The 17,065-nt window shown below is 36.9% G+C and overlaps 1 protein-coding gene across 8 annotated transcripts in view; it reads right to left on the reverse strand.

Moving 5' to 3' along the window:
- Nucleotides 1–17,065, reverse strand: part of unc-13-4A (BAI1 associated protein 3) — a 295,285-nt gene that overhangs the window by 142,186 nt on the left and 136,034 nt on the right. The window contains exon 1 of one of the 8 annotated variants that reach the window (XM_087356913.1): nucleotides 16,355–16,504. The exons of 6 other annotated variants lie outside the window; for them this stretch is intronic. The gene's annotated coding sequence lies outside the window, so the exon portion shown is untranslated. Of the gene's footprint in view, nucleotides 1–16,307; nucleotides 16,505–17,065 lie in introns of those variants that run through there. One more of the 8 variants, XM_087356914.1, reaches the window with a different exon arrangement.

Here is a 17,065-nt window from a genome sequence, read left to right on the forward strand (position 1 = left end):
TTCTCCGAAACGTTGGTGCTTACCTACGAGTCCATAAAGAGTCGAAGCCCAAAAGAATAACGTCGACAAGGATTTCTTGGTTCCGGAATTTTTAAACAAACAAGGAAGAGCACGAATAGATCCCTCAAATTCGTCCACGTTCCTCGTCAGTGGGAGGCAAATAGCCGAACTCAGATTATTTTCCTTCTTTCTGCCTTTCGGAATTCCCTTCAAGTGCATTTCATGCATACCAAAAGGTTTTAACAGCGGCGATGAAGAGCTTCGACCGTCTCAATATTGGAACCGACGTTGTTAGGGGACGCAGAATCACATTCGAGTGCCATGCTTCACGCAAGGCGTCTCTTTCTACAATGTGCACTAAAGCGGTAATTTCAACCTATGGTTCTCGAGGATACTTACAAGATCGACTCTGCATCTTCCGAACTTATCGGTTAGCTTATTTTGTTCATCATAACAACCTAATATATTGCATGCGAGAGAGAGAATTTAATCTTTTTGATCAAGTCATGAAAATAAATATATATCAGGATGAAAAAATTTTAACAACGTATTTACACAATGTCAGTTGCAACACGTGACTTCCTAGAAAACAAGGAAACGAGGGCACGTGACATGAATCCATTAATAACAGAACGTTTGTAGCTTGTCACTATCCACAATTCAAATTACGAGCTTCTAAAACACGTAGCAAAAAATGGTAGAAATTAAATTTGATGTGCATTTAATGTTTAATAAAAAAACGTTATTGCAACATACTACATAGGGCCATATCTGCGATTAGTTTCTCAATATTAAAATTAACACACAGATAAACAAATTCAGCATAATCTATCTTTTTTGTTTCCGCAGCGATATAGTCGGGTTTATTAGGTTTCTGGACTTCGTCCATCGTCCAATGTTAAAATGTACACGTTCCGAAAATCGAATCCTTTTCCGTCTTCAGGTGTATGGGGCAGGGGCAAACCTCTGACCTCCTCCACGCAGACACAACACAGCCCCCTCTAAATATGTAATACTTCACCTTATGAGCAATCCAGTGCCCACGATTAAAAGTTTGGACTATATGCAATATTCTTCTCCACTAAACGATAAATAAATTGCCAGATAGTAAAGGGTTCTTAATTTACGAACAAACTAAGCATACAAAGAATCCTCCGTTTTACAGCCAGGTACCAGATGGACACCAGAATTTGCCTTTACATCGTACCAAAATAAAAACTTCACCACTCCCGGGAATCAAAGCCTAGTTGTCAAGTTTACCGTATAAAGTGCATATATAAATGTATACTTAAACGTGTATGGATTTAATTGGCACAATTTCCCTCCTACTTATATTCTGCACGACTCTTAATCCAGTGCCCGATATATTTTATTCTCGTGGATTCTCTTCTAAGTCGTACTGAAAACGCGTTTTTTTCCCCTACAGTCCGTCGACCGAACCAGCAGAGAAGGACAGAATACATATTCAGAACTTATTTCACATTAGATCCAATGTACGAGGGAAATCTGATTGGATGATGCACCAAGGCCTCCCCTTTCTTACACACAATAAACGTCCTTATCTCTGAACCAGCAGATAGACACCCGTTCCTTTGTCCTTCTAATGGCATATTTGTTCGCTGTCCCCTAGTTTCATGACTGACATTTTAAAAGTTTGTATGAATAGAATTTCGTGTTCTCTCTGCCTTCAAGCATTCTTCGCAATGCGAACATACATGTGCGCTTAAAGTAGAATGAAGAGTTAACAGAAGTCCATCTTCATTTTTCAGCTTCAAAACCATGTAATGGATGTAGATAAAATTGAGTATAGGAGCTCAGCGTAGCAAATTTTGTTCAGAGTACAAACAAACTTAAAAAAACTCTAGCCTCTATACCGAAGAGGGGAGAGAAAATCATTACACTGGTCGCTTGACCTCCTATAGAAAAGACCTTGGTGGGGCCCAATACATGTTCTGACCAACGTTCCAATCGAGGTTGTTTCCTGGTTACCTGTTTTATATTCTGATTACAAAATTCGTTTACGAAACCAAATGAAAATAACAAAAATCCGAAGTATGAAAAAACCGAAGTTGAGAGCGATTTTAACCTCAAAGAACAGAGAGCAATAAAAAGGGAATCAAAATTGTGTTACGAACTGATTAAAGTTAAAACGCATCAATTATTTCAGAGGATCTTCACAAGTGCAAACAAAACGTTTGTTACTTTTATGCTGTTGTAACATTGCGGAGCATTCGTGTGGATTTATTCGTAAAATTTGTAATCTACACGATGCCTTGCCATAGTTTCACTCAGTAGATTGCTCTGTATGCATAACGACAATTTTATATAATTCCTTCTATTGTTCACCTTCCCTGTTATTATTGTAGCAAGTAATTCCCCCCCCCCCACACAAAACCGATAAGTGTTGACACCTGTGGTATAAATTGTGTACCTCATATATCACAGTTGTCCATTACAGCTACCAGCTCAAAGAGACAAAGTTCAGGTAAAGTAAAACCAATATTTCGTTGGTTATTAACAGACCCACACTACTTTGCGAAAGTAAGCTTATTTTGCGCTCTAATCAAAGTCGTTTTATGCAGTCCGTGGTTACCCATAAGGCTCTGAAATTGAACAGGCCAAATGGAACTAGTTATGCCAGAACAAAAAAAAATTTAACTGCGCTGTTTTGATGTGGACAACCTACCTGGCACATGAGCGACTGTCACGAGAGGTGAAAGTCACGCCCACGCCACACTGAAAACATTTATCTCGGGTTTCACTTCTCGATATCAGTTCAGACTGAGCAGCCGAGTCCACAGTGTGAGTTACGTGAACCTTCTGCTTTTGTGTTTAGAGATTTAGTTTTAAGGACAAAGAAAATATTACATTTTTTTCCAAATAATTTACTTTATGAACTCAAATCAGTTTTGAATGATTGGTAGAATCACTACCAATTTCTTTAAAATGTCAATCACAAATTTTGTACAAATTCTCGTCTCTCACATTCGTTCCCGTCTTTCTGAATTTGATCATCGTAATAATATTTGGCAAAGAGTACAAACTATTCATACCATCATCCCCAATTCGTCCAATTGGGTGAATCTCTTTCATTATTTGTTTTATTAATTTGCTTTCACACAGGATTACGCGCTGTGATATTTTACGTACTTCCCTTTTGTGTTGCGGTATTTCTGTTGACTCAGATGGCCGGATGGTTGTTCACTTCTAATCCCATAAAAACATTTTCATGTGTGTAGTAACAGGGTTCAAAACAGGATTCCAGAACAGAGTTTAGGTCTCCATTCCGCTGCGTGCACAAAATAAACTAATGTAAACTGTGATCTGAAGCAACTGCAAGCAAAGGTAGGAATGAAAAGCTAAAACCATGGCCATAGAGAGAACTTTGTAACTCTGATTTTGTAGCTACTTTCATGAAACCATACTCTAATGTGACGAAGGCATTCAATAAGTTATCTGCCTCGGAAGGACAAGCAGAATGTATACGAATGCTTTGACATTCGTATAACCACGTGATTCATAGTCCCGTCCACTTAGCGAAAACTCTGTGTCCAAAATGGACATGTACAAGGTCAAATTTTAATCTTCTGAGGCCCTAAGCTGTGTCAAGATTAAGAAATCCCAAACATTCGAAAATCGAAAACAAGTTTATTACTCTGGCTGGAAGGAACATTAAAAAACAAACAAAATTTATATGAATGAAGACATTATGCCAGCACTTGTGTACAAAGATCGCTAAGTTGTAGCTTAGCTTATGAGAAATTGACAAACAGATACAAGATGTTTGTAGCAACTAAAGTAAAGAGGCCATTTGACAGTCACAGCCTAAATTGGGAAGTATACATATATTAGAATTGGCGTTAGACAAATAGAATATGAATGTGTATGCAGATTCTAGCAATTCAGGTTAAGGTCTAATGATGGGCATTTGAATACAAGGTAATGGACATTCAGGATAAACCTGTACCATTGATCTAACTTACTCCATGAAGCCGAGTCTTTCCTGAGAAGCCAACACAGCTCAGCCACTCAAGGAATTCCCAACGGTTCATATTTTAAGCAAGGTGAATCCAGTCTACACCACCCCGTCCTATTTCCCTAATATCCATTTCAATATTATCCTCCCACATACGTCTAGGTCTTCCTAGTTGTCTCTTTCTTTCTGGTTTACCCAGCAAAATCCTGTACGCATTCCTCTTCTCTTTCATGCGAGCTACATGCCCTGCCTATCTCATCTTCCTTCATTTGATCAGTCTATTTATATCTGGCTAAGAGTACAACTTATGAAGCTACTCATTATGCAACTTTCTCCGGCCTCCTGGTAATTTATCTCTCTTAGGTCCAATATAATCCTCAGCATCCTGTTCTCAAACATCTCAGTCTACGAAGATTTCTGTCTTCTGGGTTGTTGCGCTCTGTAGTCTGGTTGACGTTTACCAACGTTTCAGTGGGCATACTGCCTCCGTCATCACAGCGCAACAACCCAGAAGACAGAAATCTTCATATTCACCCCTGTGAAAACCTCAAATCTTACTCCTCAGTCTATGTTCCTCCCTTAGTGTCAGAGACCAAGTTTCAAACCCATATAAAACTACAAGCAAAATTGTAAAGTTAACTGGTTAATAATACGATGTTTTAGGTTTAGTTATCAGACAATATTTTCATGATACACACAAGAATCCCAGAGGGACAAAATAAGTTGCTTTATAACGGCAATAAGGTCCGTCCTGTAAGTTCTCTACTTCTGAAACATATAGTGTAAAACTGAAATCAGAATTCAGAACGCTAATGAGGTTCGCAAATGGCATGGCAAGTCCCCTTCTCTATGCAATGGGAGCATCTGCATTAAGTTCATTTTTCATGACCAGAAGCGTACCTATTTAAAATGATGATGAATGGAACGAGACCGTTGTATTTCATTGCTTTTAACAAAGGAAGGCTTTGGATCGATTAGAATATCCGAGGTAGGTCACAGCATAACACCAAGTGGCTACTTTTCTAAAGGTCAAGGTTACATTCTATTTAACCGAAGAATATATTTTCAAAACGTAATAGAAAAATATTTCATAGTTTACTACTAGAATATACTTTCATTCCTTAAAAAGAAAAGAAAACTTGCGACATGATCATGCTTTATAAATTTTATTTTTAGTTGGAAACGCCACTAAATACAACGTCCTGAAATGATGTTCTGTAAACATTTTTCGAGAAGTACGCTACTTCATTGAAGATTTTTTTTGGAATGTGAAACAAAATGGCAGCTCTAAGAGATCTGCAGAATATCCAGCTTTTCCTCTGATGGTGGTAGCTAAGAAACCATCAATGATGAACATGTAAAATTTGTTATGGAGACATAATAGGCATACATACAAATTCTGTATAAACTACAGTTTTAAATCAATAATTATAAACATTGCGACGGCGCAAAAATCTGAATTAATGACAATATATCTTATCTAAGACAGAATCTGTACTTACGTAAAATGTTATTTCCCCAAATACTAACAGTAATAATCACTAGAGCAAATGAAATTTCAAACAATAAAACTTCTGACTCAAAAATGATTCGATCATTTGGTAGTATGCTCAATTCCTGATCGGCAAAAAATTAGATAAATTATATTTATTATCGTAATATCAATTTAAATTACATAAATTAACAAATTATTTGAGGAATTATAATTCTGTACAATAGGAAAGTAGACTTATGACTTCTGCCCGGAAATCTTGTTTCCAGCCTCCAGCCTTACATCTCACCGAATCACTTCTCAACGAAAGATAATTCCAAACCTTCTGTATGGAAATGTTATAATTCTTTCAAATCCCGGCAAGAAGTTCTGACCAGAATATATGATGCCCGTTGTCCTTCAAAAAGATTCCTTAGGTATACTGGAGGCTAGCTGATACTAAGAACAAATAGATGTAACTTGTTCTTGTTTCACGTATGTAAATAAATTTCTACGAAAAGACCTACACATTAAAGAGTCGTTACATTTAAAATATTCAGATTAACTATTTAATTCTTAATAACACTACCAAATTGTCTAAAAAAAATAACAACGAAATATAACATGATTATGGTTTTCAATGAGACGAAAGAATATTAATTGAGCGTTCTTTCTTAATAATCCGTGTGACGTACCTGAACTCGTATTGACCACCAAATTTTTGCACCTGTCGCATTTTTTTTATTCTTAGTTCCGAGTCGGGTAGCAGGGAGAATAAAATCTTGATTAATGAAGACAGATGAACGCTCTACCCGGTAATGTTGAAGAATGGTTTGACTCCAGTGTTTGCTGGAACTCTGTTTCAGCTATTTGGTTTAGACTGAGAAGTAAAGCGAATATCCCAGAACAAGATATTAGTAAAAGAAATAGGAAACAGCCTTTCAACTCTGACATTTACGTGAGAGAGAAGTTCTACATTTTCGTAGTAACTTGTAAATTCAGTTTGAGGGATTCTACAAATGGTTACCTTACGGTATCAAGAGATAGCAGAGCAAGCTTATCTTCAGTTACACAGATAAACATTAGAGATGTAAAGTGGAAAAGCGCCGGTATAAAATCGATACAACACGATCGTAAAACGGGCAAGGTTAAATCTTATTCTTAACTTGTAGGATTTGAGGTTGTCTCGGCGTTGGGTACAAAGATCTCTCTCTTCTGGGTTGTGCGCAGTGTAGTCTGGTAGAAATTTACCGGCGTCTCAGAGGCCCTTGCTGTCTCCATCATTGTCCTGATGACGGAGCCAGCAAACACCTCTGAAACGTTGGTAAACTACACAGCACTAAAACCCAAGAGACAGTCATCTTCTTGTCGTTAACTAGCAACCAAAATGTAGCCGACTGTTCGTAAATATTTTTCATGTAGTAAAGTACTAAATATACTTCATTTGTATCTGATGTTAGAGTACTGCATTATAATAGTATCAAGTAAACTTAATTTTGATCTGTATAAGTAAGTTATAACCCTTACTTTCAATTAACCAGAAATCAAAGTAACCTATATACAATTTTAAAATAGTACACCTTACACTAAAAAAATGATTAAACAGTCCTCTGTCTTAAAATATACTTCATTCTTATCTGTTATTTTAATTCCTAGTCGCCTTTGATATGGCAGACTTAGCCTAAGTTTATTAAAAGATCAACTTTATGAAAAGGAATTTCCTTTCAAAAATTACAATCTGCTGAGCCGGTCAAGAAATTCCCCGGGACCCTAAGAATCATCAGCGTTTTCAAAAATGCAGACCACTGAACTACTTTGAGCCGTCGTATCCAGTTTATACCCTGCCACATTAACACCTAAGCACGCTTGCATTATGGGCTACGGCATTCTAATGCAGCAGAACATCGCTAATTCGAACCGTCCACGACTCAGGCTGCCTTATTTCTTGTTAAAATATGTTATTTAGGTAGAACGGAGATTTTTCTAGTCAATGATATAATGACAGTTTCCGACTTGCTTCGGCTTGGATTAGTATCAAAATACACAAATACCTGTGGTATTTAATTTGTTTTGGATCGATTCTATTTTAATTATTTGTAAAATTTTGTTTGGTGTATAAATATTTCCACAAAATTCTCTTTTTCTTTCCAACGTGTTTGTTTCTAAGTCAATAAACGCTGCTGGATTTAGAATAAATTCAGTTGTTTTATGAACTACGACCTTAAAATATTTAAACATAATTGTGTTTTATAACTCTAACTTTACTATTTCAGACGAACTCTTTCCCTTGGAAGCACTAATTTGTGAGATGTTACTGTCTGAAAGTCCCAGACACACGTACGGCGGATTATTAATTTGCGTCTCTCTTCTGCCTTTTGTATGTCTCAAATGAGAAAATACCAACTTTTCAAGAAATTTTTTCAAACATGTAATTAGTTTATGCATTAGCTACCCAGCTATTTCGTTACTCAGTCAGACCGTCATTTAGTCAGTCAGTAATTAGTTAGCTAGTTAGTACATACTACCCAGGTAACTAAAAATTAAGCAACAGTGTGAACCATTACACAACAAAGTTATTCAGAAAGAACCGGTCTGAACACTGCAGAGTTCTAGGTGCGTTCTGACGCTTATATTCTCTTATATTCAAAGTGGAATGGAAGACGGTGACAGAGATGCAGTGTCTATCAAAGTCTTATTATTGAAGTTTGAGCGTTCAGTGTCGTTAACCGGACGTCACTAACGTTCACAACCTAACCATCTTAAGGAAATGCCAAGCGAGGGTGAAGCCGAGGTGAGAAATGAGACATCTCCTTAACTTGTCATGAGAGGCACTTTGACAACCCGATAAAGGAATACTAATTTCCTTGTGCCACAAGAGAGACAACTTCGTTGTCGAGGATGCGTTATTCTTTCTTTCGGGGACATTATTGGTTTTGGGTGCTTTAAGTAAAAGGTGCAGATGAGACGTTCTGAGAGGCCGATTCGAACTCATTCTGTTTGAAAGCTGTCGCGTGGCAGAAACTGACAATTAAACGTTCATGATGCGATGAGAACTAACTACTCAGACGTTAGGGTTTGCTGTAATGAGAATGGTGAAAAGTCGAACTGGAGTTACTGAAGAAAATCTCTAAATGAGACGGTTTCCAGGACGACATACAAACCCATGACCTCCCACATGGAAAGCGAGGGGCTAAGCACTAGCCTACATAGCAAAATTCAGTGTATCGACTTTCCCTATTAAATATGTTCGTATACGAATAAAATATTAATTTTCATTTGTGATACGCAGCAGCATTAAAGGAAGTTAAAGTCTTATATCATTGTCTAAGATATGAAAATAATGCTTGAACCTGGGCGTGCTCTTGGCAAGCCTTCATTCAGACTGGAGATGGGGTGAGTTTTAGTGAAAGTATTGTGCTTAAAGTAAGAAATAGTAGACACTTGGTCAACGTTAAAGGGAAGGAGTCAAGAATAGATCAAAACCCCTGGGACAAGTAAATTCCCAGATGTATTTATACGTAAAATAGGACGTTTTTTATCAGTTCGTCTGAAATTCAATTGCATGGGGCTTTCCGTTCCCTTGCCTAATGACAGGCCCATTTTTTGTAAACAACTTTAAAAATCCGAAGCCAGAAAGTGTTTTGATACAGAATTGTACCTTTCACTGTATTGCCCGCTTTCTGTTTCACAGGACCGGTTCATAAGAGATGCTGCGGATGCGTATAGCACAGAAAAATCGGAAAACATATCCCAAAACTTATTTGGCACGTAAGAACGAGATGCCGGGTAGTGTTCGACAAACAACACTCGTTAAACCTGTGAAAAATACATCCGTGCACTTGAATGTTGAAAGACAACTGACAGACTGGAGCGAGCAGTTTACAACATGACGAGACATGCGTGAGCCCTTGTAAAGTCACAGACACAGTGTGTATTTATTAATCCAATTGAGTTGCACTGAACTGCAACAATCAATAAATACTTTAATATGAGTTGCGTGGCTTTTCGACGGCGATATAAGTAGAACATATACTATACGCGATTCAACTCCCTGAGATTACACATTAAGCAGTACGAAGAACAAACAAATGTTAACGGCCCCAACACGTGACCTCTGCCAGCAATAAACTAACATCGAGGCTAATGAAGAGATAGAAATCTCGTAGCACAAATTTGGAAAACACATGTACTCCAAATGAGAGACTGGAACTTTTTAAAGGCCGCCCTCTTGCACTGGAAGTGCTGGCCTCTGCACATTGTCGTTGTAATCTTTAATGCGAGTATGTCTTCAGGATCTGCTGAAAATGAGCAACGTTAAGTTAAAGTGACTGTATGCAAACGCCCTAGGGAAGGTAGTTGCGAAATAGAACGACGCTGGCTGTAGCCGGGGGAGAGAGGAGGCAGGCAGACAACCTGATGATGTGCGAGGTTTGTCGTGTTCGGTCGATTATCAATAATCGATCAGTTCTATCGATCCTTCTTCAATCGATATGTATTTGATTGTAATCTAAAATTCAAATTGGACAGCACCGAAAAGTATGTACAGTTGGTTTAGAGTTATAATAACACACAGCGGAGAATAAGTAAGGGCACATTTAAAATTCGAAAATCTATTGCACTGCATCCTTAAAAGTCACACGCCACTAGTATTTCAAATAGCTTGAAATTATTGAACTTAGATAACTGTTTTACAAATCTGTAACAACTGTTGCAGTTATGTAGCGCTAAATAACATACGACGGAATGGCGGAGTTGGGAACCAGCAACAATTCTGTAGCTTCATAGAGTCTATTGTATTCTGAAAGGTTCCGGTTTGAATTTAGGAGGGGCCGCTGACTATCCTGTACGTATCCTGAACCAGATAAATTCAGTCCACAACCTCGAACCCTATTTTCTTAAGGCGCGTTTTAAAAGTATCCTCCCATTTTCGCCCATGAATTCTAAGTATTCTCTTCCCCTTGGGCTTCCCTATCAAAACTTTGTACGCACATCTGTCACACGTGCCACGTATTCACTCCAACTAATCTTCCTGTATCTAATCCTTAGTAGAGATGCAATTTATAATATTAAGAAACACGTAACACTGACGTTTATTGTCCTTGCCATATTCAAAAACTTTGTCAATTGAAATGGTTATAACTTCTGAATTGCAGAAACATGAAGGACAGTATGAAAAATGTGTATACGCCTGAAGTCAGTGAGTAAAGCTACAAAATATTAATCAACACAAATTATTTCGCAGACAAAAGTAAAATCCAGAACCTTAGGAATTGAACTGAGGGTCCCAATCATTGCACTACAAAGCTGAGTAGATGTGCATGAACAACGTTTAAGTCAGCACATTATTCTGAACGCAGTTTAAGAAGAATCAGATATCGGAACATAAAATGAAGAAAAGTGTCAAATCTATTACATTTCGATGGAAATATTCCTTAATAAATAGGGATTTAGAGTCAATTTGTTGTGGTGTTTCAAGAACGGAGGAAACACGAGGAAGTAAAGGAATAGTAAAAAATAAAGCTGAAGGAAACGAAAATTACATAAAGAAGAGTAAACGGAAATAACTTTATGAAAATGGAGGAAAAATAAACTGAATAAAAATAAACGTACGCGTGTTGTGGGAAGACAGGAAAACGTCAGAAATTGAAATGCAGATACGGAGAAGTCCAGAAAATAAATAATGAATGGAAAACAAAGCAAAGACAAGCGAATGAAATAGCATCAAACGAAAAGAAAAGGGCCAGTAGTTATGCTGGTGTGATAAATCCAGACTCTCTCTCGCAGAAATAAGAACGTATGAGGCGTACAGCAGAAAAGAGACAATCACAATTTCGGATTTATAACAGTTCATAGAAATTTTGAGGCACATAAAGAGACAGAGCACCGGTACCTGTCCTGAGCCAGATGAATCCACTCCACGCCTCCATATTCTTTCAGACTCATCTTAATGTTATCATATATATGCTTATGTCTTCCACGTGGTCCTTCTCCTTCACGTTTTCTGACGTCCGTTCTCTTCTTCCTTCACTTATCACCCTAATAATTACCACCCTGAAGAGTCGTAATGTTAAACAGTTAATGAACTACCTTACTACCTAATTTTCCAGCCAACAAATTACCTTATAGTTTAGTTAAGTAGGTACCTACCTACTTAACTAACTGGCATATCGGCCTGCAGACTAATGTCAGGCAGTTTTTAGAATTTTAATGACGCGTTTGTTCTGAACCTCTGCCTCCATAACTATAAAGTTATTTTAGATAGTCGATCTGTGTGTGTCATGTCGTTTCTGTCCACCCTTCTGTCTCTGGAATTACAATACACACATCTGCTTCAGCACTAATAATGTTAAATATGTGGACCGATAACACTCATTAACATAGCCCGCATGGCTCAGTGCTGTTAACCGGCATCTGATGTAATCTCGGTTGTGACGTAGACGACGATGTGAAACAGCGTCTGAATGCTCCCCTAAAAGTTTTTCTCGAACTACAAAATAAAGTCGCACATCAGCATTAGTTTTTGAGCTGTGAATAAAATTCTGAGCGAACGTAATATTAAGTAAGTGGATTTTTAATACGGATCCTACAGTAACAAATAAGTTAATCATTATTACTAATGCGATCCGATAGCTCTGATCACTTGATATTCTGCATTAGTCTAATAAATAACTTGTTGAAAACGTGAAATTATACTAAATTTGACTTGATGTTTCTTAAAACCGGCTGAAATATCAAGTTACATTTATACAGTATCTTGCTGGATATTAAGTTGAATTTCACGCGATTTAGTTAATAATACAGTTTTAAAAGTACTTAACTGTGTCATTATGATGGGCATCAGAGATTGAAGTTGTTTAGGATTGTGTCGTGTGACACATGTTTCATAAAATAAATTCTCAATAGTATGAAGTACATCTAATATGCACAACGTTTCGGTAGTTACCCCTACTCCAGTCTCCAGAAGACTTGTTGTTCCGAAACATCGTGTATATCAAATATACCCCAGTTAATGTATTCTGTCTGACACAATGTTCCTTTAATGGCGGTAAAATCTCGTTCGCAGAAACCACCACTGCAATGTTTAGGTCAGCTTTGTTGTGAGGTTTATTAACGTTGTTTTAATTTGATTCTTGATTGATCTGATAGATTATGAACCTATCACAACTCTACCAAAAGCGTTTTATTTTATACACTGGATGGCAATACAATGTATTGCAAGATGTGGTAAATAGCCTATTGCTTCCACCTTCAACATCCTCTTTTCATAACAGATTAAAGCAACTGAATAACGTGCAACCGATTATCGAGTATTGTGTAAGCCGTGCAGCTGCTGTTATCACATCGGCGTAAAATAACAAACCCATAATTGAATCAATAAATAATTTACTGAAGTTAAGTAGACACGTGAAAGAACATTGTATTTTTTTAAACTACTTTCTGTTATAACGAATACGAACTTCAATTTGTGTTCAAAGTGACCAAAGACACAATAGCACCTGTTTCAACAAGTAAGCATAAAATTTATTAAATTAGTGTAGTCCTTCGAATTAAATCCAACAAAAATCAAAATATCTATCAACTAGTAAACCTGCACACAATTTATCTCTCGAAGAACATTATAAAATATTGTTATAATTACATTCATCTGAGAAAGAAAATTAATTAGGACGGAAGGTAACTTTGGAATTCAGTACTGAACAGGTTTGAGTTGGCGTGCATTTAGACGACAAATGATATTCCAATTAAATGAAACATAACATTTATAATGAAACAATAAAATACTCCATTACATGGTTCAGAAGTATGGCATTTAAAAACAAAATGAATTGTTAGTGGAAGTTGGATTCTTAAGACAATCAAAAAAATATCGATTAAACAAATCCAAAACAACGAAGGCCTAATCAGAGAAAAATAGCTTCTTAAAATTATACTTTTTGATAATATAAAACAACTGATATACTATGGACGCGTCTAAATACCAGCAGACAACAGACAGCCCAAGCAACTGCCGGATTGGATGGATGTCACGGGTAAGGAGGAAGACCTGAATTCAGATGGATGAAACTAATCTACGATGCAAGAACGGAAGGGCAGCGGATTGATACAGAAGCACGGCACCTGGGACCGTATAGACGGCAGTGACGTTAAGGTACCTAGAGGCGCACTCATCCATAGGCCTACATACAAAAAATCTGCGTTAGATCAACAGAATCAATTGAAGTAAGAACAAATGTGGGTAAAAATACAGCACATAAGGAATTACTATTAAGCCTATAACCTATTTAAAAATACTTAATACTAATAGATATAACAATTACCTAATTATTTTGCGTTATTTGCCCAGATAATACCACTTAAGTTGAACTCAAAGAGTTCACCCAGTTATAGAAAAACAGTGGCAAATTTACCTTCCTACAAGTAAAAATGGAATCATGCCCTTTTGCACAAAGCTCTTTATTTTATCACACTGTAGAGACACCCTACGCCGGGTTGTTTGTCGACCCTGATCTGTTGCCATAAATGAGGTTCTAATGGTCTCATCCAAAGAAATCGTTGGAACGAAACCTAGTGACATCAGAGATCTGATCTTCCTACACACATTTCAGGGACAGTTGCAATGAAGATGGATGAAGCTGAACTCTTCAATCAAGTGCCCCGACGATGAAGATTATCACGAATGATGTTATAATAGCAACAAGTTGCAATGCACTTCAAAGAACAAAATAATTTCCAAATGCGTTCTTTTAACTTTTACGCTTAGATTGATGAAGTAAATGAGCAATTTGCAATGTTATATAATGAATAACTTCGTGATTCACAGCCTGAGGTCACTGAGATTTGTTAGAATAGTTAGATGCAGGAGGCCGCGATGGGCTGGGCGTGTGGCTAGGACAATGAAACTAAACATCTTTGAAGACGTTATACATCAAAATTATTGAAAGGTTTCCAGTATTTCTAAGTTGATAAAATATCTTGTGCGTAACATGGAGAGGAATTTTTGCCTGTGTAAGTCAATATGAAAGACAGATGGTGGGTGCACAGAGAACGTGGCTGGAAAACATGAAGAAAAATGACAACTTGGAAGACCTAGAAATAGACTGTAATACAATATAAATATAAGAAATAGAGAGTGAGGTTGCGGATTGTATTTATCTTTCTCAAAACATGGAAGAGCAACAGGCTCTTGAAATGCGACGAAGAACCTTAGGGTTCCATACAAGGCGGAAAATTCCTTTACTAGCTGAGAAACTATTAGATTCTCAAAAATAACTCTCATCAGTGAAGTTAATAAGACAGTATCCGCATTCGTTACACGTTCCATACTAACTTACAGCATCTCGACACTTAAGATAGCCGTTTTCTGGGAAGTACGTGCTGCTACCTTCATCAGGGCGGCCATCGCCCTGATCATGGGGGCAATAACAACATTTGAAATGTTAACTTCTACCAGATCACACGGTACTAAAACCTGGAAGACATCCATTTTTATAGTCACCGCCATTATAACGTCAAATTCTATATCTGGACACTAAACAGAAACATATTTCAAATTACGACATACAAACTTCCCATTGGTTGTGTCAAAAACATGAAACAAATTCCGAAATTTTGTGTTTACCATTTATCGTTCTTATGCAGACGGTCTCGTTTTGGAATTTCGATTCACAACCCTACTGCAACAACTGAGGTCTTCTCATGGTTTCCATTAGTTCCCCCTCCCCCTAACTGATTATAGGATAGTAACTTTAAAACAGACCACGACAGCTTCCTTCCACTTCTTTTGAATTCAAAATTCATTATAAACTTTCATTCGACATTATGCAGTTTACAGTTTATAGTCAACAATGCAAGAATCAAACACATGACACACGAACCTAACAACGTGGCTTTGTTTCCGACCCAAAATGTATAGCTTAAACCTAAATCTTTTCATTATTTTCTAATAGTATAAAGTTAATCATTTCCATACACGCGCTTTTGGGCCACAAAGTAATAAAATTCTTAACTTCGTAAACCCCATCGTATTAACAAGTACTGACTACATTCTGCAGATGTAATCAGATCAAGTATCTTGTCCTCTTGGGAATCATAATTAGAAATGCACGAATCTAATGTAACTCCCATCTTCACTCAACTGTTCTAATGTAACAATTCAGAGATTCACAAATAATTCTAAATACATGTTACCGACTAGACATATGTTTTCTTTCCGGTATTTTTCACTATTTGTAAAAGAATAATTTATTTCGAAAACTGTAGAGACACTTTTCTAAATATTTAAACATGTTGTATTCTTTGCACTTAATTTAAAACTAACCATATTATTTCATCAATCTTTAATATCCATTACTTCCTATGTTCCTGTGTTCTTTACTGCTTAATTCGCAAGCGTATTCCAATAGTACAAAACTGCTGTAAAATGGATTTTCATACACACTGAAAACAAATTTAGAAGTTTACTCTAAGTTCTATGCATTGAAACTACAATTTTAAATTTTGTACGAATAAATTTTAACCTTTCCGAATCTGTTTTTTATTGAAAAGATTCCATTATGTATTTTATGATAATTTGTAACTTGCAGTGCTGAGAAGTCACAAATACTTGTCTTTTACTATTAACCCGACAAGTTTCTTCCACTAACAGTAATCACAAATTACATTCAGATCATAAAGACTAATATTCTTAAGCTATATGTATATTTTTGTGTGTAGTGTGGAAAGTGTTGAAATTCGTGTTGATTTCCAAATATTACTTCTTTTGTTTATCTAAGCTGTTAACAACAACAAAAGTCGAGTGTGAAATACGTCAACATAAGCTAATTCCGGTAACATTTTACACCGTTTTCCTCAGTTCCTTACAGAATTCTGCCATATCTTAATCTCTTCAACACAGGTTCCATTCTTACATTTCGTCTCCTTTCGCTGAATTCGAATATCGCTACGATTTCCAACCCTCAATAATTGCCTAATGCTGTTACACCATCAACTGTTTGCTTCACTGACACGATGAGAGAGAGAGAAATAGAGAGAGAGACCCGTCTCGTCGATGGCGCGCACTGCACTGCCTGCTTGATGGCTGGCTACAGGTGTAAGAACTCTTCTGGTTAGCTGCGTGCGGTTCACAACTGCGCACGCGCTTGTGTCACCCAAATTTATTCGACGGGGCATTCAAGTTTGATTGATTGCGTTTTGTTTAACAGCGCACTGTTATCACCTGTAGAATTGGAAAGAAGTCCAAAGGCTAGAACTAATATCAGACTCACAACAAACGCTTTACGTTTTAAGTAAGTGTCACAAAATTAATTGAATCAGGACCGAAATAATTACTACACTTATGCTCCTGACCAAACACAGAATTAAGAAACAAAGTGATCTGACGTACTTCAAACCTAGCTAATGCCGAACTGAGAAGCTAAGTAACTAATAACATATCAAGCTTAAAACCTAGTTACGTAACAAACAACCTAACGTATACAACCAGCGAAAGAACTACACGTACCTGCCTACAAAACCGTCAAATTATCGACTAATGAAACTAATAACAATTATGTCATAAACAACCCAATATAGGTAACAACTAACAAACAAACTCAGTAACCGATATCTCGCCAAACAAC

The sequence above is a fragment of the Zootermopsis nevadensis genome, unplaced genomic scaffold, assembly GCF_977971745.1.
Source record: "Zootermopsis nevadensis isolate Lab colony 2312 unplaced genomic scaffold, Znev_1.0 Znev_ptg000028l, whole genome shotgun sequence".
Classification (NCBI taxonomy): Eukaryota; Metazoa; Arthropoda; class Insecta; order Blattodea; family Termopsidae; genus Zootermopsis; species Zootermopsis nevadensis.